This window comes from Rhinopithecus roxellana, chromosome 10 (genome assembly GCF_007565055.1).
Source record: "Rhinopithecus roxellana isolate Shanxi Qingling chromosome 10, ASM756505v1, whole genome shotgun sequence".
NCBI classification, from domain to species: domain Eukaryota; kingdom Metazoa; phylum Chordata; class Mammalia; order Primates; family Cercopithecidae; genus Rhinopithecus; species Rhinopithecus roxellana.
Genome location: NC_044558.1, coordinates 122,780,098 through 122,798,536, shown reverse-complemented (window position 1 = coordinate 122,798,536; position 18,439 = coordinate 122,780,098).

Here is an 18,439-nt window from a genome sequence, read left to right as displayed (position 1 = left end):
TTGAGAAAGGTATGACAAATGTTATAATCTCACCTTCCTGTGGAAAAACATAAACCACAGTACTTCCGCCTTATCACTATAGAAATATTGTTAATTTGGTAAAAGAGGTAAGACCACCCATGGTTGGATAAACGTTCAGTTGGTGCAAAAGTAATTTTAGTTTTGCCATTATTTTTAATAACATTTTAGGATTTGAAAATGATGATTTTAAATGATGCCATTTAACCCTAAATATTTTAGAGATTCAATTCAATTCCAGTTAATACCACAGGTCTTGTTGTGGGACTTACAAAGCAGAATTCTAAATGTACATTGAATTGCAAAAGTCAAGACTAGGAAAATCACTATTGAAGATGAAGGAAATGTGGGAGCCTTGTTTTATTAGATAGTAAGACCTATGTTAAAACCATATTAATAAAGGCAAAGTGGCATGTGGGACATAGACAAATTGAGAAGGTAAAAAACACAGACAAGAAAAAGTCATGTTCATAGATTAAAAAATATAAGGTAACATTGCAGATAAAGTGGGAAATTAGCTTCTATTCAATAATTAGTCCTCGGTTACTATCACACTGGCCTTTAAGTTAAAAAAATTAGTTCTGGAAATTGTTAAATTTTAATATAAAAACATGAAATTGCATCTCTGCCATATAGGCATCATATGCAGAAGAATTAGAAACTTAAATATATACCCCAGTATACATAAAAATAAGTGAATATATGAATTGATGCCAATGAACAAGAATAGCTAAATATATATTTTATTTGTTTATTAATTTAAAATACTAACATAAGACATCATATAAAGTAATATAAGATGAACACATTATACAATTTTAACAATAACCAAAGTTATTAATCTCAAAAACAACTTTCATGTGGTGATGTGCTAAAGTTGGACAATAAATTTATTCAACTTTTTTTTTATTTAGCAAATACTATTTGCTACACAGTTTTCTAGGTCTTGAGAATGTCAAAGTAAACAATCCAAAAGAAGGTTTTTGCCCACATGGAAATTACTTTTTTTTTTTTTTTTAAAGACAGAGTTTCGCTCTTGTTGTCCAGGCTGGAGTGCAATGGGTGATCTCGGCTCACTGCAACCTCCGCCTCCTAGGTTCAAGCAATTCTCCTGTCTCAGCCTTCAGAGTAACTGGGATTACAGGCATGTGTCACCACACTTGGCTAATTTTTGTATTTCGAGTAGAGACGAGGTTTCGCCATGTTAGTCAGGCTGGTCTCGAACTCCTAACCTCAGGTGATCCTCCTGCCTCAGCCTCCCAAAGTGCTGAGATTACAGGTGTGAGCCACCACACCCAGCTGGAAATTACTTTTTAGTTTAGGTGATAGAAAATGAATAAGTACAAAACAAATTCAAAATTAAACAGGATAGGTAAATATAAAACAAGTTGAAGAAAATATATTATTTTCTGACATACCAAGATTCTTTTCAGCTAATCAGCATTTTCTATTAACTATTTTATATAGTAAAAATAGATCTATATAGAGGAAATTTGGGCTGATATTTTCTTACAACCACATTTTAACAAATATTTGGTTTTTGAAAGGAAACAAATAAATGTTTAAATGCTGGCTTTTTATGGGGAAAACCTGAATCACGGTTTCCTGAAGAGTTATTTTTATGTATGTAGTTTTCAACTGAATAGAGATTGTCTCTTAAATACAGAATTGAGAAAAGGGGATAGGAATAGGATAAAAAAGAACATTTGTATATCCTACCTATTTCATTTAGTGCAAATGGCAATTTACAGCCAACAGGGAAGTCACAAAACATGCCTAAAAGAAGTTTTTTGAAATAAATACCATGATAAAGCTAAGCACAGGGAGAGTTATATTGTCATATATAAAGAACCCTAAACCAACTGACAGAGTGTGGAAAGGACCCTCAAAAAAGAAAATTCTAAAATGAGTCCTGTATGTTGAGTCAAAACAATTACTTAGATAAAGAAATAGTATGTTAAAACTCCAATTTCTTTCTCAATGTTGAACATACACTCACTTTGCTATAGTCATGATGGTAAACTTGTTGGGGGTTTGCTGGGCATTTGTACTGGTTTATGCTACATGGAATTGCAAAAGGACATAGCATAGCTTTCAGAGATAATATTTTCTAATAAATGAAATAAAACCCACACAAATGAATTTATGCAGAAAGAATAATTTGACTATAAAAGTACCTGAACAAACTTCGTATAGACATATTTATATAACTTTTAAAAACTATTGTTAGAAGAAAAGTTACAATATTTTGCAAACAGCCTGGGCTCAAGTTATTTGAGAACATCCATCACCACAATAAGCTATTTAATTACGTTCATTAGTTGAGAAGAGCCAATAATCAACTAGCCTTTTGAATCAGTAAGCTAACTTGCACTGTGGTCTAGAAAATCCTTCTCTTCTGGTACACAGGAAAGACTTAACATGCAGTGCAAGTTTGTGGTGAGAAACAGAGCGCTTGGCAGGTTGCTTGCTTTAAGCTGTGACACTAAAACTGGATGTGGTCTGAGGTGTTTACTGGACACTTGCCCAAATATGAAAGCATAAAATGTGCGGTTATTGCCAAGCAAAAATTTTGTAATCTTGACCTTTTGGTAAATGTGTTTGAATTGACAAAAGACATGTCAAAAAGGACAATTTTTTAAAATTCACATGGACAATAAAGAAAATAAAAGGGAGTGGAAGAAACAGAGCTGAGTCTTTGGATATGCAGGGGCATCTATGGCCACACCACCATGGTGCACCCAGTGTCGTCAGGACATGCATGGGCATATTGAAGCAGAAGTGAAATGATGACTAATGTAAAAGTAAAAAAGTCTGCAAACATTTTAAGAAATATATATATATATATTTTCAGAACCTATTTTGCATTCAGCTAGGTGTTACATACTGGGCTACGTACTGATGTATAATATCAACTGGTATATTGTAATCATATGAACTCAAGGCAGAGATTCCATAAATCTTGAATGTATACTTTGGGGAAAAACAGGTCATCATCTTGGCAACTAATTAATATTTTTTGGCACAGCTTCCTAAACCAGGAATGATTAAATGATTTTTTGGCCCCAACTCAGTTGAAACTTTGTATAATTCTAAAATTTAGCAATTCATTTGAAATATCTTTAGCAAATATTTGTGTTATATTAACTTAATCCATGCTAGGACACACCATTTTTTTGTTTGTTTAATTGCAATCGATATAGTATAATGGAACAGAAAAATGTTTTTTCCCACTCTGGTATTATCTTTATAATTGTGCATAAATAGCCATAAATAAATAGTACCTTTTAAAAATTGCTCTCAAGTAAGTTACACGCATGATTTGCAGGTCAGATGACATCATATTTTTTATTAGCATCCTGGTTACTTTTCTCTGATTGCTTATTTGTTTGCCATTAAACCTTTCATTTCCTGCTAGAGTGATAATCTCCACATTCGTAAATGGAATGATGCCTTTAATGACTTCTGCATCTTGGATTCAAATAGATTTTGTGTTTACTTCAGTGCTCCGAGTATCAAAGAAGTCTAGAATTTTGAAGATGTCTTAAATTGGTAACGTTACTTACCACAAGTGCCTAAAGACAGGATCTAGGGATAAGACAGCATTTTTTTTTCCAAAGGAAAATGGCTCATTAATTGTAGATCTGAGTGAAAGCAAGGTGTCTCAAGTCACGTTTTTTTCCCTCTTATGTACCTATTAGCAGGTGCTCAAATTTTAGCTGACTTATTTCTCCTTCCTTTATCCCCAGGAGCTTCATTTGTGTGCAGAGGCATAAAAAATGCAAGTGGTTAAAAGTCTACAACTCTTGCATTGCATTTTGGAGAATATAAAAATCACTACTAAAATCTTACAATGCTCCTCTTGAGGTCTTAGCCAAGAGACCCTGGCGTTTTTCTACACTGTAATAATGTTGTCTTCATTATTTGACATAGAAGTAACAGTACCAAAGCTTAACAAAAATAAGTAAAAAATAGGAAATTACCAATATTTTCATAATGTCATTCTATATTTATTTATTGGGCTTTTATCTATTATAGGGCAATCATATTGTTTGGCGTGAATAAACAAAGTTCAATAAAGTATAAAGCACGACTCCTGTCATCTAGCTGCTCACACTCTATTTAAGGCATACACAGAAGCATGTGGTTTTAAATTAGTATGTAATTCACAGTGGTAGACACAAACTTTGGGTTTTTTAAAAGATAGTATTATAGATGACAATTTTCTAATAGGTCTCCAATATTAAATATGAGAAAATGGTGTTAGAGAAGGTGTCCTAGACTGGGTGATTTCTGGAGATTAAAAAAAAAATGTTAGAAATCAAAGTAATGTTGTTAAAACATACAACATATCAAAGACAGAAATCTCAAAAACGTGGAGGAGAGACATTAAAATGAATAAATAAAGCTATGTGCAGTCCAGTACTGTTGGTTTATTAAGTGGCGTTATGAAGAGCTGTAGATGAAAACAGAGCCTGGAGCAAGCTGGAACCACAAGAAAGGGTGTGAGAAGAAAGATTTATAATCTAAGCTATGTTGTTTGAGTAGTACCATGTAGTCAGTAAAAAGTCTTTGAGGGGTTTTAAGTAAGAGGTTAACAAGGCTGGGCTTGTATGTTTTGAGCAGACAATGTGACCCACTCAGAGGACAATGAATTTGATACTAACGAAGCTAGAAAAACAGACACAAATTGTTAAGGGCTACATGCCATAGAAGCAAATGATGTTTTTACATGGAACTGTGATATTGACAAAGGAAACTATTTCTCAGTGAAGATACCAATCTATACCATAAAGCATAACTAATTACTGACAATGTTACACTAGAACAGATTTAGAATGTAATGTTGGTTTCATTCTCTGAGGAAGTGGGGTATATCCAAATGGCTGTTGTATAGCAACATTGTGGTTGCCGCATAGTAACCTTATGTGCTTATTCACAATTTATCACCTCTTAGTTTCAAATCTATCCTTCACTACCCTGCTCTACCACAATGAAAACAGATCCCAAAAATTTTTCTCCCTTGCCAGCTTACATGATAAGTTTTGTCTCTAAAAGGCACTGTGTAGACTGGAGGAGAAAGGATTTTTCTTCTTGGTTTTATGATACTTTCTCTCCTTTTGCTCCTATGGCTGTGGCTACCAGGTGCATGTTTGCGTGACGTCCTGTGGTATCTACCCTCCAGCAAGTTTTTGTTAGCTATCCGGATCCCTTTTGCATGCCTTCCACTATCTAGCTCTGGCACTCTGGAATGAAGACTTCCTGCTGGCCAGTCACAGTGTGAGATCCATCCTCACCAATTTCAACTTGCTGATGTTAGAACTGCCCTGTCCTGGGGCCACCCACAGTTGTGTTGAATTGTCATTTTAAACACCTTCAAAGACTAGAAGAAATTAATTCATCTGAATATATGAGTGGAGATATTCATTTTATTCAGCACTTAGAATAGTTCTTGATAATATTATGATTTATAGTTTATACATGATGTATTTTAACGAATTGCAGGTGTTTAAGACATAAATAATATAGCAGGGCACAGTGGCTCACGCCTGTAATCCCTCACTCCTATAATCCCTCACACCTGTAATCTCAGCACTTTGGGAGGCCGAGGTGGACAGATTGCTTGTGGTAAGGAGTTTGAGATCAGCCTAGCCAACATGGCGAAACCCCATCTCTACGAAAAATTAGCCAGGCCTGGTGGCCAGTACCTGTAGTCCCAGTTACTTCAGAGGTGGAGGCTGAAGAATTGCTTGAGCCTGGAAGGCTGAGATCGCAGTGAGCCGAGATTGTGCCACTGCACAGGTGACAGAGCGAGCCTCTGTCTCAAAGAAAGAAAGAGTATGTACCTGGATATATATTTTTAAAATAATGTAAAGATTTAAACATAATTCTAAGAACCTAATTGTATGGCTTTTGAAGAAACTAGAAGTATGTTCTTTACAGATGGCGGGAGTAACATTATATTAAACTTGTGTAAGCGATAACACTTAAGTGTTTATAAACTTGTTTATAAGCTGGTGTTTACAAGCATGTTTTTATTTCCAAACAAAATTCAAAAGAAGTTTGTCTCTGTAAAAATTCACCTGTACACAGTTCTTGTTCCTCTCTGAATATATTGGAAACCTGAAATATGCAAAATAACGTATTGCTAATACTGGTAATATATAACAATATTTTTATGAATAGATGACTTATTTAGATTAATAGTTATATATAAAATCTGAATATTTTCTATATAATTTGTCTACTGAAATAAATATTTATAGAATTGTTCACATATTGCTCTTTTCTTTCTAATATTATTCCTTCTAGGAATAAAATATGGAAGTTCTCAAGATTAGTTTTTGCCATTTGGCCACACTAGCCAATGATTATTGGTTTTGTAGGAGACTGCAATCCATAAAAATATTACTGGCAGAGTTTGAGAATTTGTATGAGAAAACAAATTTTATGAGATGCAAAATCAAAACTATTATACTAATTTAAATTTTGTAATAGCAAAGCTAATTCTTGTTACTTTTCAGTCTTTCAATTCACTAAGATAATGAGTGTTACACACTGCACAGATAAAAATGTACTGCCGTGACTGAATGAAGAGGGCAATTTAACAAAACAATTCCAAGCTTCTGGAAATTGATCAAAGGCTAATAATCATTTGTGACTATTCATTCTTGGAAAAACTGCTAGAGATTCAAGGAAGAATGCAGCAAATTTGTAGTAAGTTTACCTAGTGTTGCTCCCATGCCTCCTGCCCACCCACCACAGCCTGGTACTGTGAGTAACAGTTGCAGTTTTTACAGCTTGGGGAAAGCAGGGAAAACCAACAGTGTTTTTGCCACAAGGACAGACTTGATTAGCGGTCAGAGGTTGGGGCATAGTGTAATAGACCACTACTTTTCAACTCAAAGTGCTGAATTTTGCAGGAAATGAATGAGAAAACCCCATTTTTTTTTTTTTTTTTTTTTTTTTTTTTTTTTTTTTTTGTCTGAGGTGCAGTCTGCTCTGGGGGAAGAACAGTGTCAGCCGTAAATATAACAAAATCCTAAACATGAAAGTGCAATAGACCTCATGACGTTAGCCCTCTACATATTCTTTAAATTTTTTTAAAATTGACACATTGTAATTGTACATATCTATGGGGTACAATTTGATGTTCAATACATATATATGTTATATTAAATAATCAAATCAGGGTATTTAGTGTATCCATCTGCCTCATGTATTTATCATTTCTTTGTGGTGAGAACATTCAAAAGCCTCTGTTCCAGCTAATTTGTAATATGCAATATCTTACTGTTAACCATCATCACCCTACTATGCAATAGAACAGAACTGATTCCTCCTACCTAACTATAACTTTGTACCCATTGACCAAGCTCTCGCCCTGTCCCCCTCTTTTTCTCTCCTTCAGTCTCTGTTGACCATTGTTCTGGTGTTTTTCTGGTGATCACTCTGCTTCTATAATATCAGCTCTTTTTTGCTTTAATTCTACATATGAGTGAGATTATGTGATATTTGTCTTTCTGTATCTGCCTTATTTCACTTAACACGATGCTCAGCAGGTTCATCCATGTTGTATAAACGGCAGGATTTTATTCTCGATTATTGAAAAAAATATGCATATGTGGAGAGGACACCAGGGTGATTCCAGTAAAAAGGAAAAGCCCAAGGAGACTTGAGAACTGATTGCAAATTTATGAACACTTCCTCCACCACACACACACACACACACACACACACACACACAAACACACACTAGCGCAGAGTGGAACCTCTACTAACTTAAGGTTTTTGAATAAATCTTTTAAAATAATATATTGGCTGACAGCCAAGCTATGCAATTCACAAGGGCAATCCCTAGGTAATGGGGCCAAAAACTAAAAATAAAAAAATAAGAATTTGAAACAAAAACATCAGTAAATGCATTTTAAAGGAGAAAGATTCTGCAGTAAAATTGTATGCAAGTTACCTCCCAAAATTCTTTATAAACCCCCCAAATTTATTTGCATGATACTATATTATTAAAAAAATTTATTATAAGAAATTAGAAAACATGCAGAAACTGGCAAATGTCTTCCATACTTGGAGGAAAAGACAATCAGTCAACAAAATCTGACTTTTTCTGGGACAATACAGTAGATTTATCAGAAAATAAAATTTAAAGTAACTATTATAAATGTACTTAAATTATACAGAAAAGTATGTTCAATCAATTAAATGAAAATATGATGGCAATGAGAAAACAAGTAGGAAATTTTGGCAGAGAAATGAAAACCAAGAAATACGCCAAATTCTGAGTTGAGAAGTACATTACTTCAAATGAAAAATTCACTAAATTGGCTAGAAAAAAAATTGAGATTCAAAAGGAAGAATTCATCAACTTTGGGATGGATTAACGGAAATTATTCATCCAAGAGAAAAAGAGAATACAGAAAGATGTAGAAAAATAATATTAAGACAAAACTGACTTTAAAAGTTTTCAAATTTGCTTTTTTAAAAATGTATACATCCAAGATGCTAAGTAAACTAACTACTAATAGAATCAGCATGTAGAAGTCTCCATCTCAAAACATCATAATCAAATGACTGAAGGGGATTTTAAGACAAGGACTCTGATATGATCTTGTGGAACAGGTAGGATTGATTATGAGATGACTTGAGTCAGTGCGAAAATCAGAGAATGGTCAATGTATCCCCCACCACCAGGAGCATTTAGACCACGTTACCTTCCACAGAGCCCACATTTGCCCTGAATACTATTCTAGATTGGAAGAAGGCAACATCAACAAGATAGAGGAATAGCATACCCCAGGTACTTGCTCTCCATAGAAACAACAACTTAATACATCCAGAAATAAATGTTGGCACATATGGACTAGTGATTTTCAACAAGAGTGCCAAGACCATTCAGTGGGAAAAGGGCAGTATCCTCCAGAAATAGTGTTGAAAAAACTGGTTAGACATATGCAAAAGAGTGAAGTCAAACCCTTACATTACATCATCTACAAATATTAACTCATAATGTATTGAGGACTTAATGATAAGATTCAAAACTATAAAACTTCTAGAAGAAAACATGTAAGGAAATCTTCACGAAATTGGATTTAGCACTCATTTCTTGATATAACACCCAAATCACAGGCAACAAAAGCAAAAAATAGGCCAATGGGATTACATCAAACTTAAAAATGTCTGCACAGCAAATGATAGAAGCAACAAAATCATGTATCTAATAAGGGATTAATATCCAGACTATATTAAGAACTTATGTAATCCAATGACAAAATCCAAATAACCCTATTTAAAAATGGACAAAGGATTCAAATAGTTATCATCTACAAATATCACTTCATACCCATTAGCATGGCTGCTATGAAAAAAGCAGAAAATAACAACTGTTGGTTAGGTTGTAAAGAAATGTGAGCCCTTGTGCACTGTTAATGAGAATGTAAAATGGTACAGTCACTATGAAAAACATTATGGAGGTTCCTCAAAAATTTAAAAATGGGTTGACATATGAACCAACAATCTTACTTCTGTAGAGCCAAAGGAGTTGAAATCAGGATCTTGAGCAGATATCTGCACTCCCATGTTCATTGCAACAGTTAAAACATAGAAGCAACATACATGCCCATTGATGAATTGGTGGATAAAGAAAATGTGGCATGTATACAAAATGGAATACAATTCTGCCATTAAAAAGAAGAAAACCCTATTGCAACAACATGGATGAACCTGAAGGACATTATGCTGAGTAAAATAATAGTAAATTCATAGAAGCAGGGAGTAGAAGGGTGGTTGTCAGGGGCTGGGAGAGGGAAAAACAGGGGAGTATTAGTCAAAGGGTACAAACTTTCAGTTATACAAGATGAACAAGGTCTAGAGATCTATTTTACTATACAGAATGTGTAGTTAACAATGTTGTATACTAAAGATTTGGCTAAGAGGGAAGATCTTATGTTAAGTGTTTGTATCACAAAAAACAATAATAAAGAGGATGGAAGGAAACTTTTAGATATGTTTATGACATAGATTATTGTGGTGGTTTCATGGTTACATACTTATCTCTAATGTCATCAAGTTGTATGCATTAAGTATGTATAGCTTTTTATATGTCAATCATACCTCAATAAAGTTGTTTAAACATTTTTAAAAAGGATAATATATTTTATTTTTAAAAACGAAGTCTTGTTGCATACTGCAACATGGATAAATCTTAAGGACATTATGCTAAGTTAAATAAGCCAGGCACAAAAAAAACAAATACTGCATGCTTTATTTAAATGAGATATCTAAAGTAGTCAAACTCATACAAACAGAAAGTAGAATGCTGATTGTTAGGGGCAAAAAGAGGAGTTGTCCAATGTGTGTAGAGTTTCAGTTTTGCAAAATGAACAAATTCTAGAAATCTGTTGTAAAATGTGAATATAGTTAACAGTACTGACCTGTTCACTCAAAAATGGTTGAGATATATGATATGGTTAAGACATAATGTCTCAGATGTAACATACTGTATGAGTTCAACTATATGACATTCTGGAAAAGTAACAACTATGGAGACAGTACAAAGATCAATGACTGCCATGTGTTTGAAGGAGGAAAGGATTAGTGGGCAGAGTACAGAAGATTTTCAGGGGAATGCAATTATTCTGTATGATCTGTGATGATAGACATGTCACTATCATTATATATTTGGCCAAACCCATAAAGTGTACAACACTGAGTGAAACTTAACATAAACTGTGGTCTTTGGATAATAATGATGTTTCATTTGTAACAAATATACCATGCTGGTGGGGGACACTGATAATGGGAGAGGTAGTGCGTGAGTGAGGACCATGGGAAATCTCTGTAGCTTTCTCTCAATTTTCACAAGATGTGGAACTAGTAGATAAATAGATACCTAGATTAATCAAATAGACTAAGTGCAAAAATGTATCCACAAATATATGGAATGTAGAATAGTTCAAGAAAGATGTAAACGCATTCAGTGGAGAAAGTATAATCTTTGTAACACACGTTTAAATACTTGGCTATCAATATGCACATACAAAATATTTTGATCTATATCTCATACCATACACAAAATAAGCTCAACTTCTGCACAGCAAAAGAAACTTTAAACTCCAAAAAACAGAAAACCTACAGAATGGGAAAAATATTTGCAAACTATGCACCTGACAAAGGTCCAATATCCAGAATCTATGAGGAACTTAAACAATTAAATCCCATTAAAATAGTCAAAAGACATAACAGACACTTCTCAAAAGAAGACATACAAGCGGCCAACAAATATATGACAAAGTGCTCCACATCACTAATTATCAGAGAAATGCAAATCAAAGTCGAAATGAGATTCCATCTAACACTAGTCAGAAGGACTATTACTAAAATGTCAAAGACAACTGATGTTGGCAAGGCTTTGGAGAAAAGGGAACGCTTACACACTGTTGGTATGAATGTAAATTAGTCCAGCCACTGAGGAAGGCCATTGGGAGATTTCTCAATGAACTTAGAACTATCATTTGATCAACCAGTCTTACTACTGTGTATATCCCCAAAAAGACACATGCACTTGCGTGTTCATCACAGCACTCTTCATAGTAGCAAAGACATGGAATCAACCTAAGTGCCCATCAAGGATACACACACACCCTGAAAGACTAGGCGGTCATAAAAAAAAGAACAAAATTATATCATTTGCAGCAACATGGATGCAGCAGAAGGCCATCATTCTAAGCTAATTAACACAGACACAGAAAACCAAATACTGCATGTTCTCACTTACAAGTGGAGCTAAATGATGAGAACACATGGGCACATAGAGGTAAATAATAGACACTGTGGCCTACCTGAGTGTAGAGGGTGGGGGAAGGAAGGGATCAGGAAAAGTAATTAATGGGTACTAGGGTTCATACCTGGGTGACAAAATAGTCTGTTCAACAAACCCCTGTGAGACGTGCTTACCTATATAACAAACCTGCATATGTATTCCAGAGCTTAATATAAAGTTAAGAAAAAGAGAGTTCAAAAATTGGAAGTGTTTAGTTGGAATGAAATAATATTATATTCAGTAAACATATTATATTTACACATTTATACATAGAATTAAAAAATATAAATAATAATTACTTTAAAATTTAACAAATACATATGGAATGATTTTGATTTGTTACAAAGTGCTTGTGTTTAAAAATAGTGGCTTGCTGTCTTTATGAGATACTCATAAAGATACTCCTTTATCATAAACATAAAAAATATGAAAATGAAAAATGGAAAAAATATACCATGCAACACAAACTGGTAGAAAACTACTTTAATATACTGTAATAAGATAAAACAGAAATTGTTATTAGAAATGAAGAAGCATATTCATAGTGATATATTTATCTATACCATTAGTAATTTAAAAATAATGTGTATGTACCTAATAATACACATTTCATATAGAATTGAAAGAAATAAATGAGTAAATAATAAAATTAGGGGTTTAATCACTTCTCTTTCACATCTCATCACACAAACAGATACATCACTGACTCTACAGATTTAAACTGGACAATTAGCCAACACACCTGTGTACACACACACACTAAAAACTGTATACTAATTTGGAATACTAATTTTTTAAGCTACACTATATTTTCATAAGCCTATGCATTTTAATATAAAATTTAGAAGTTTGCTATAAGTACAGTAGCACTAGCCAAAGTTGGCCAGTGGACAGTTAAAATGTACCAATTCAAGTTTAATATTAACTAATTAGAAGTAAATAACATTAAACGTAAGTTTATTAGTCACACTAGCTACATTTACACAGAGATGAAGAACATTTCTAGCCTCACAGAAAATGTTCTAACTACAGTTTACTAACACAGAAGTCAATAATCAAAACTTCAGAAACTTTATATGGTTTTATATTCAGTAAATATAATTATAAATAAACTAAAGGCCAAATAAATTATCACAATAAATGTTCACAATTTTTACATCAATTATAAGGAAAATAGAGCAAAATATTTTCTTGGGAAAAATGGATTGCCTTAAATGCATATATTACAACAAAATTGCAGATACTGAATTGACTGAATAAAAACAGAAATATGAAATTAACTGAAATTAAATAGAAGTAAAGTGGTAGGAATAAAACAACAAATAGTAAAAAAAATCATGACAAAGAGCAAAATTATAGTAGAGAGGGTCAATGGGGCTGAAGGTATTTTTATTGAAAGGACTTAATAAAATTGATAAAAGACTATTAAAGAATATGAGAAGGCACAAATATTTTTCTAGATGAAGGGAAAACCATTGTGATTTTTACAGGTATTAAACAGCTAATGAAACCATATTATGAATACTTTTATGTCCATATGAGATAGAAAATTCTTGAAAATGCAAGTTACCAAATTGCAATACAACAAACCAAAATCTTAGTAACCTCTATAAACATACACTTTGTAAATATGGATGAAATGTCTATATGTGCTGAAGCAATTGACTTTCCTACATAAACTTTCCTACAAAAACATTCTACAAACTCAGGTGGCATCACTAGTGAATAATTACATTTTAAAATAAAACAGTACCCTTACACAAAGTCTTCTAGGTTACAGAAGAAGAGAAATGCTTCCCAATATATCCTTAAGAGCAAAGCCTCTCATGTACATAGCTATAAATAAAAACACAGTGTAATCTCCTGTGCATTAATAAACTTAAACAGGCAACACAGAATGACCAGTATGGTTTATTTCAGACTGGTTTAGCATTTGAGAGAAGCGAAATAGTTTACTTTATAAACATTATGCAGAGAAAACATAAATCATTCTAATTGATGCCAAAATAATAAAAATGTTACAACTGATAACAAAATCTATTAGAAAAACAGGAATATGATAAAACTGCTTCAATATGAGAAAGGTATAATAAAAACAAACAAACTTTGTAAAAATGGATGAAATGTTGCAATCTTTTTACCTAAAATAGGAAATGATACATATGATATACATATAACTTTTCTGTGGCTTCTATTCAACATTCAAAATAAAACCTTAGCTAGTCCAGATTCAATGCAATCTGTATCGAAATGCCACTGACGTTCTTCACAGAAATAGTAAAAGCAATCCTCAAATTCATATGGAACCACAAAACACCCAGCATAGCCAAAGCAATTCTGAGCAAAATATCAAAGCTGGAGGTGTCACATTACCTGAATATACTGCAAAGCTATAGCAACCAAAACAACATGGTGCTGGTATTAAAACAGACATATAGACCAATGAATCCAGAAATAAATCCATGAGTTTACAGACAACTCACTTTTGACAAAGGTGCCAACTCACTTTTGACAAAGAAGAGAAAAAAAGATAGTCTCTTCAAAAATTAATGCTGGGAAAACTGCATATTCATATGCAGAAGAATTAAATTAAACTCCTATCTCTCACCATATACAAAACCAAACTAAAATGGATTAAAGACTTAGATATAAGATCTGAAACTATAAAACTGCTAGAAAAAAAAACATTGGAGAAATGCTTTAGACATTGGTCTGGGCAGAAAATTCTTGAGTAAGACCTCAAAAGCACAGGCAACAAAAGCAAAAATGGACAAATAGGATTACATCAAGCTAAAACGCTTTGGCACAGCAAAGGAAACAATCAACAGAGTGAAAATACAGCCTACATAATGGGAGAAAATAATTTTAAGCTATTCTACTGACAAGAGATTAATAACCAGAATATATAATGAACTCAAACAACTTAGTAACAAGAAACCAAATAACCAGATTAAAAAATGAGTGAAAGATCTGAATACACGTTTTTCAAAGGAAGACATACAAATAGCTAATAGGTATATGAAAAAGGGCGCAACATCACTAATCATCAGAGACATGCAAATAAAAACTACAATGAAATGTCATCTCACCCCAGTTAGAATGGCTATTATCAAAAAGGCAATAATGGATGCTGATGAGGGTGTGGAGAAAAGGGAACCCTCATATACTGTTGGTGGGAAAGTAAATTAGTACAGTCATTATGGAAAACAGTATGGAGATTCCTCAAAATGTGAAAAATAGAACTACCATATGATCCAGCAATCCTACTGCTGGGTATACATTCAAAAGAAAGAAAGGAAATCAGGTTATCAAAGATAGATCTGCACTACCATGTTTATTGCAGTGCTATCCACAATAGCTAAGATGTGGAATCAAGCTAAGTATTCATCAGTGGATGAATGGATTAAAAAAATGTGGTACAGATAGATCACATACATGTGGAATAATAATGGAACATTATTCAGTCATAAAAAAATAAAATCCTTGTAATTTGCAACAACATGGTTGGAACTGGAGGACATCATGTTAAGTGAAATGAGCCAGGCACAAAAAGGTAAATATCACATGTTCTCACTCATATGTGGGAACTAATGCAATTGATCTCATGGAGGTAGAGGGTAGAATGATGGCTGCCAGAGCTGGGAAGGATAGTGTCAGGGGTATGAAGAAAGGTAGCACAATGGTAGCACAATAAGGCAGCTATATTTAATAATAACTTATTGTATATTTCAAAATAACTAGGGGAGTAGATTTCAGAAGTTCCCAACACAAAGAAATGACAAATTTTTGAGGTGATGCGTATCCTAATTACTTGATTTGATCATTACACATTGTATGCTTGTATCAAAGTATCATGTATATGCCATAAATATGTACACTATTATGTACTCATAATTTTTTAAGTTATAAAAAAGAAATAGAGAAAATATTGCAATTGGAAAGAAAAAAGTGGGATTATTTAGAGATAAAATATGTTAATATAGAAAACCTGAAAAATTACACCTAAAATGATAAATTTAATACAAAAATATTCAGTGAAGTAACTGGATATAAGAATCAACTTGCAAATTTCAATTGTATTTCTATTTATAGCAACAATTACTAAAGAAATTTTTAAAATAAGGATGCCATTTGTAAAACTGTGAATCTGAAATACTCTGCTTGTTTGCTAGCTATATATATATTTCTATTAATTATAATTTAGTGTATTTTCATAATTATAATTCTAAATAAACTGATATGATATATGCTTATATGCATGTTGGGTGTTTTTATTAGAAATACATTTATTTACATTTATATACTTATTTCATTTTTGTAAACTAAGTAATTTTTTGTCACATTAAAGAATTAAAACAACAAAATCTTTCACAAAGATGCCAAATAATGTAATATTCACTAATGTTCTCTTTTTAAATTTGAGGTACGGATGTATACTATTCCTGCAAACACCCACTTATTGTTTTTAATTAAATAGCATTATACAGTCACGTGCAACTTGATGATGGGTATACATTCTGATTAATGGGTCACGAGGCAATTTTGTCATTGTGTGAATATCATAGAGTGTGCTTATACAAACTTGGATGGTATAGCCTACTACACACATGGGCTATCTGGTGTAACTTAACAGCTCCTCGGCTACAAACCTGTACAGCATGCTACTGTATTGAATACTGTAGACAAATGTAGCACAATGGTAAGTATGTGTTTATTTAAACATATCTCAACATAGAAAAAGTACAGTAAAAACACGATATAAAAGATAAAAATGGTACACCTGTGTAGAGCACTTAATGGAGCTTGTAGAACTGGGAGTTTCCCTGGGTGGGTCAGTGAGCGTTGAGTGGAATGTGAAGGCCTAGGATAGTATTGTGCATTACTGGACACTTTTTAAACACTATACACTTAGACAACACTAGATTTATAATAATCTTTTCTTCAATAATATTAAATAACTTACTCTAACTTTTTACTTTATAACCTTTTTGACTCTTTTGTAACAAAAGAGCTAAAAACACACATTGTACAACTCTACAAATATATTTTTATATGATTATTCTGTAAACTCTTTCCTATATAAAAAATTTTTATTCTCACTTTTTTCTTACTCTTTAATGTTTTTGTCAAAAACTAAGACACAAACAAACACATTAGGCCTGCATAGAGTCAAGATAATCAATATCACTCTCTTCTATCTCCACATCCTGTCCCACTGGAAGGTCTTCAGGGGCGGTAACTCTCAAAGAGCTGTCATCTCCTATGATAACAATGCCTTCTTCTGGAATACCCCCTGAAGGACCTGCCTAAGCCTGTTTTGTAGTTAACTATTTTTTATAAGTAGGAGGAGCACACTCTAAAATAAGAATAAAAAGTGTAGTGTAATTCACCATAGCAAAGACTTGGAATCAACCTAAATGCCCATCAGTGATAGACTGGATAAAGAAAATGTGGTACATATGCACCATGCAATACTATGTGATCATAAAAAGGAATGAAATCATATCCTTTGCAGGAACATGGATGGATTTGTAAGCTATTATCCTTAGCAAACGAATGCAGGAACAGACAACCAAATGCCATATGTTCTCACTTATAAGTGGGAGCTAAATGATGAGAATACATGAACACATAGAGGTGAACAACATGCACTAGGTCCTATCAGAGGGTGGAGGGAGAGTGGAGGGAGAGGATCAGGAAAAATATCTAATGGGTATCAGGCTTAATACCTGGGTGATAAAATAATTTGTACAACCAACCCCCATGATAGAAGTTTACCTACATAACAAAGCTACATATGTACCCCTGAACCTAAAAGTTAAAAAAAGTATAGTACAATAAATACATAAAGCTAGTAACATAATTGTTTATTATCAAGTACTATGCACTGTACAAAATTGTATATGCTATATGTTTACATGACTGTCAGCTCAGTAGGTTTGTTTACGACTAGTATCACCACAAACATGTGAATAATGAGCTGTCCTATGACAACAGCTACAGTATCACTAGGATATAGGAATTTTTCAGCTCCATTATAATTTTATGGAACCACCATCATATATGTGGTGCATTGTTGATCAAAACAGTATTTTTTTGGTCACATAACTGTATATCATATCCTTGTTATATGTAACAAAATGTTTTTTTTTTACTCTTCCAGCATTTAACTTTAATGGAATCTGTGCTTATTCAAAGGCATAATAATAATATAAAAAGGCAACAAAGTCACTGAAAATAATAGGAGTAATCAAAATTTACTCTATATGATATAAATATATAGTACATATATAGATACAGAATCAAAATATATATTACTGTGACTACGGTTAATAATTGCTATTCCTAGTGTTTTAAGAGTTATGGATTAATTGGAAGTCAATAATAAGTGAAAATATTCTTAAATATGATGGCAAAAGACTTCATCTTCAAGAAATGTTTTTAAATGGAGAGAATTAGATGCTATTCCCTAGAAGTAAAGAAAATAAAATTTAAATATATTCTAAAGATGATGTATTTCAAAAGAAATTATGTGGATATACCTACCTAAATAGTAAATGAATAAAATATTATTGATGACAATGTTTC